General features: G+C 35.4%; 1 non-coding gene across 1 annotated transcript; it reads right to left on the bottom strand.

Moving 5' to 3' along the window:
- Positions 1-481: 481 nt before the first annotated feature.
- LOC113179523 (U2 spliceosomal RNA) lies at positions 482-668 on the bottom strand. Its single transcript, XR_003300359.2, has one exon. It is a non-coding gene; the product is annotated as a U2 spliceosomal RNA (small nuclear RNA).
- Positions 669-6062: the final 5394 nt, after the last annotated feature.

Here is a 6062-nt window from a genome sequence, read left to right as displayed (position 1 = left end):
ATCTAGATATGGAACAGTAATTGGGATTGAAAGAGTAGTTAGGTTTTCCAGGGGGGAGCAGAACTTTCTGACAGATTGAAGATGCGATAATAATCATAGGAACTAGTATTTCCAATCTCTATGAGATTCTTAAGGTAAAATATTCAAGATCACTTGTCATAATGAAGTGTTATTAAATAACACTGTCAGAGAACATTTGGGAGAATTTTCTAGGAGGTGAAGAGGTGTTAAAGAAATTACTCGATGAGTGAGGAGATTTTTGAAAGAAATTGATATTTGGTACAGGAAATTATATGGCCTGATTTGGCCAACCCTGGTGGAACAATAAGTTGCCAAATACATTGCATGATTTGAGTTTATGAACATTCCTTCAGTCAGTCATTACTGCTCACTGATCCAACGACCCCATCCCACCTGCTGAATGCATCTTGAGTTCCATATGTTGATTAATCCTCATCCTCTTCCTCCTCCTCCCCATCCCTTGGGGGACACTGCTCCTGGAAATACTGCAAAACCAGGACAATGTATGAAATGAACAGAACAAATTCCTATTCATTCCCTAGTTTCAAAAGCCCATTTAATATAACCCTTTCAAATGGAGAATTTATTAAACTGATTAAAAAAAACAGCTACTATGCTTGATCTTATCCAAAAGACTGAGAAGCTATTACTTCTCTTTTGTGAAATTATTTATGCTATAAGAATTTTTGCAAGCCTCTTCTTTCCGAGAATAAACAAATGAGAGAAAAGTTTGTCCACACCTGGCCACAAGTTTATTCTTTGTACTTCTTTGCATTTTTGAAAAGTTTTTATTTAGTCTTTCTGTGGTTTTTAGTACTTCTAATATATATATATATATATATATATATATATATATATATATATATATATATAATTTATTGATACTGTGAATGGAACTCAAGCCTTCACACCTGTAAGGCAAATGCTCTTCCACTGAGCTATATTCCCAGCCCTTAACGGAATTGTGTTGTTTTTTTTTTTCTTTTTTTATTTAAAACTTTTATTTTGAGAGAAATACAAATTTAGTTATAGTTAAAATAAATAATACAAACAGATCCGATTATTTTCTAGTTTTTCCCTAAGGTAACTTGGTGAAAACTGTACAGCAACATGAAGACTATTGGCATAGATGCAGTGAAGATTCAGAACATTTCTTTCACCAGAACAGTCCCTCATGTTGCCCTATGGTAGCCTCCCCCACTTTCTTCACACTCCTACTCCCTGTTTAACCCCTGACAAGAACTAATCTGTTCTCCATATCTATTTTGTCATGTTAAGAACATTATGCAAATGAAATTATACAATATGCAAACTTTTGGAATTTGCTTTTTGCACTCAGCATAATATTTTGCAGATGTGTCCAAGTATTTTATATGTTTCTTTTTGTCAGTGAGTTAGTATGCCATGGTATAAAGTTACCAGTTGGGCTTTTAGGAATAAAAAGCTCCTGTAAGCATTGGAGCACATATTTTTCTGTGAACATAAATCTTCGTTTATCTGCAGTAAATTTTTAGGAGTGCAGTGTTGGGATCAGATGGGTAGCTTTTTAGCAAACTATGTGTTTTCCAGAGTGGTTATGTCAGTTCATATTCACATCAGTAATGTGTAAGTGATCTAGCTTCTCTCTGTCCTGCTAGGGTTAGAGTTCTGTGATTTCTTTCTTTCTTCTTTTTTTTTTTTTTATTTCAGCAATTCTGATAGCCATGTTGTGACATCTCATTATATTTTCATTTGTCTTTTCCTAATATTTAATTATGTTAAATATTCCATGTATTTAATTGATATCTGTATAATCTTCTGGGCCAAAGGTCTTTCCTCATCTTTTCTCAATGAAGGAGCCACATCCCCCAGCCTTATTTTATATTTTACTTAGAGACAAGGTCTCACTGAGTTGCTTAGAACCTGGCCATTGTTGAGGCTGGCTTTGAGCTCACAATCCTCCTGTCTCAGCCTCCCAAGTTCTGGGATTACAGGCATGGGACACTGCACCCTGCCTGGGGAATATACTTAGTAGCATCTCTCACTTTCACTTTGGTTTATTTTATCTCCCTCCATTTTTTTTTCTAATTCTCTTTTGTATCTTTGTATCGACAATCAAACAACAGTAGAACTATAGTTACAGTACTAGGAGAATACTTGTATCTTTTCACCACAGTTCCCATTCCCATGATTTACAAAATACTCACATAATATTTAATATTTATAAAATCCAGTCCACATTTGGGAGTGACTAGCTGGTAACAATATATCAAAAAGATCCCTTACTTGGAAGCAGCTGAAGATTGACGTTCCTCCAGTTTGACAATAAGTATCCATAGTCCATTTTAAGTGCAGTTATATTGCAGATACTTTAGAGTTATGAAATATTTACAAAGGAATACCTCTGAATTACAATTTTAAATAGCTGCATCAAGTATGTTTCAAAGGACCTTTTGACATTTAGAGTTTATCATTATTTGCTTCATTCAAAGGCAGAATCTAAAGGTCCCTATTGAAAGTTGCAGAAGTTATGCTTATTCCTGTAAAGATGATGGCCGGATGGGCAATTGCTCTTCAGAGACAAGATTGGAGAAATAATAAACACCAAAATCCTGCAAGTCCTAGGTAAGATCAAAACCTAAGACATCTTTTGAAATAAGAAAATTAGTTGATTACAGATGCTTTTGAAGCCTGTTTTAAAATGATCTTTTCATTGTTTCTCTTAGTTTCTCATCTCTCCTTACTACTTCCATCCACTTTAGTATCATACATGCAGTGATGATACCAATTCTGTCTAAAAAACTTTTAGATGATTAAAACTGAGAGGGAAAAAGAACATCACCAAAACTCGGTTCTCTATATTTGTTGGCTTTTTTAATGTCTGTAAAGACAACTGAAAAACAGAAGTGCCCATTTAGTTTATATCTGGAGAATCAAAGGATTTTAAAGAGGTTAAGTAATTTGTTCATAGGCACATTCAGGAAAAGAGGAAAGCCATTATATAAATTCAGATCCATTTACAAAATCTGTTTTGAAAGTGTGTCACCTGGGAGCCCTGACCCAGGAAACAAATTCGGGGTTCAGCAGGTGGAATAGGACAGAAGACACCCTTAGGAGAGTAGACACACTTTATTCAGAGGTGGTAACAGCCTCCAGCTTCAGATTTAGCTCTCAGCCAATTTCTATTTTAGCACTCATTTTGCCCCCATTTTGTCCCCATTAGCCCTTATCAATCCCAATTAGTCCTCCAGTCTTTTCCATAAGCCTGTTTTATATGCAGGCCAAACAAAGAAGGCACACTGCAAATAGGTTACATAAGGGGGCACTTGCTCACAAGTTAAGGCTTATGACCTTGAACATACCTGCTGAATTAGTGTTTCTGCCTTGATTAATCATAACAGCTGGTTCCCAGCCTTGGCTTCACACTAAATATATAACATAGCCTGCTGGAAATCTCACCAAGGCAGCCTAACTATTGCCATTTGGGGCCTGCCCCAACAGAGTGCTACATTGTATCTTCTTAAGGGGATGAGAGTGATCTAAGTTCCCACCCTTTAGATCACTCCCATCCTCAACAGTTTTAGAAGGAATTGATTGGTGATTTAGATGTTTCAGTATTTCTGTTTAATCTCTAGCCTTTTTCTGGTGTTCCCTAATTTCCTTTTAGAACAAAATATATGTAAAGAATCCACACAGGATAAGAAATGCATTCATTTTATCTTAGATATTTATCAAGGATAAAGAACTTAATTTCCAAATCAAATTTAAGTTGCTATACAATTTCAATAACTGAATCTCGTTATTCCTTCCTCATTCAATCTATAATTTTTATTCATTCATGTTGAGCTTTAAAAGATTTACACCTTACAAACCTTGCATTTTACATGGCTATACAAAATATGGTAATAAACTTGGTCAATTTGATCAGAATCTTAACATTACAGCTTTGGCCACCTTATTCCAGGGAAAGAATTTTAATAATGTCAGTGAGAGCTTACTCTATTCAACTGAATACATATTTAATTTCAAATAATGTGGTTGTAGTTCAGAAAAAAAGAAAGTTGTGTTGTCTTCCACAAGAAAAAAAATACCATATAGTATATTAGGATGATAAGATATTATATTAAGTGCTATGAAAAAGTGTTTTGATCTTCCAATGAAATATACTTATTTGATAGGTGATGGAGAGGGAGGAGACAGGAAGTTTCCATAGAGGAGATATCTGAGGAGGGACTTGATGGATGGTTGACTTAGTCTGTTTAGGGTGTCTTATCAAAACACCATATGTGGAATGGATTTAACTATAGTCATTTACTTTCTCACAGTTATGGAGACTGGAAGCCCAAGATCAGGTGCCAGTATAGTTAGGACCTTGTATGGGATTTCTTCTGGGTTGCAGACTGTTGACTTCCAATGATTTCCTTTATGTGATCTTTCACCTGTGCATGAAGAAATGCCATGGAAAGAAGGTCATGGAAAGAAACCAAAATGTGTGAATCTCTTTAGTTCATGTATTGGAGATTTATCATAACAACATATATATTAGTAAAGAAATTTGTAATCTAGCAAATTTTGCAAGACTTCTGGAATTGTTGTATTGTTAGGATTCTTCATACTGGACAATTCATGATCTAAGGCTATGCAAGAAGTCAAGATGTCTCCTAGCCTTGGGCACATCAAGAATTTGTTGATATTCATTGTAGAATTCCACATTAACATGACATAGGCACGCTAATAATGCAAGTCTTCTTGCAGTTTTTTTTTTTTCTTCAGTTCTCACTGAAGGCTAATAATCCTCTCCCAGTACCTACATATTGAATTCCAGAGGGAAAGAATGTCGGGGGATTACATTGTACTCCATCTACCTTATTTTCACTCCTGCCTTCCAGAACAACAGTAAGCAATATGTCAGGATCCTTTTTGACCAACACTAAAATAATTTGGAAAAATAATTACTTAAGCAAGATAGAACTATATCCCCTTCACTCTAAAGGAGTTTGGATGTTAACCAACCTATAAGATGTTCCAAGGAAGCTGTATCCTTCTCAATGTGACTTCATTTCTTAAGGTCACATCACAGATGTGGTACTTCAGTGATTAAAATTACTTCTCAAGCATTAAGGGGAAGGAGAGAGAGGAGAATAAAGAGAACCATCATAAATAGAATAAGTTCCATGCATCTTTTTCCTTCTCACTAGTTAGAACCCAGTCGTGATGCCAAGGCTCAAAAATAAATTTGATTACTTAGCAGGGTAGAAATATTCCCAATCAAAAATAATAAGAAGAAAGAATTATAATTTTAAAGATAAATAATAGTTTCTTGCCAAATTTTGTAATATCTTGACCATCTTCCAGGTTAAATGCACATCATTGATCTAGGCAACATTTCTATGTTGCTCCTTTTCTAGTAGCTGTGGTCCTTCTCCCACAAAGAATCTCAAAGTAAACAAGCACTGTGATTGGTATTTCCAAGTAAGGAATGTTAAAAAAAAATGATGGAGGGGGGAGAAGGAAGAAGGAGGAGTTGGAGTAGGAAAAGGAGGAGGGGAAGAGGAGGAAGAGAGAACAAATATACAACAGATTTTGAATATAGTAACCTGAGCAGTGCCAGGAAATTGATAAGATCAATTTTATTCTCATTAAGTTTTTACCAATGATGGACATAAGTGCTCATAACCCTGTTTCTGAAAGGCAAATAAAATTACTGCAAACTAGGCTATAATAAATATTATAATAGTAATTTGGAGACTTTCCAATTATAGCCTGTTTCCCAAGAGGACAGATGGCCTGGTATAGTGTGGGTAGCACAGAATTGCTCTTTTGTTCCAGCCTTGGGCTTTTCCTGCACTCTCATCCTGAAATCATGCTTAATGAAAAATCCTACACTCCTTTGCAAACAGAAGGTTGTAGAAGGTTTCAGCCTCTTTACTTTCCAGTACCTACTTTTGCTTCACAATGATATGATGATGGGGGTCAGAGCCATGAGTCATCTCTTCCCTCAAATGAGCAAATAGGGAAAGAGAGTTTCTTACATGACAATTTAGGAGCTGTTTGCCCTTTCT

This window comes from Urocitellus parryii, chromosome 4 (genome assembly GCF_045843805.1).
Source record: "Urocitellus parryii isolate mUroPar1 chromosome 4, mUroPar1.hap1, whole genome shotgun sequence".
NCBI lineage: Eukaryota > Metazoa > Chordata > Mammalia > Rodentia > Sciuridae > Urocitellus > Urocitellus parryii.
The sequence above is the reverse complement of the archived record's forward strand: the minus strand, read 5'-3'. Positions and strand labels throughout refer to the sequence as shown.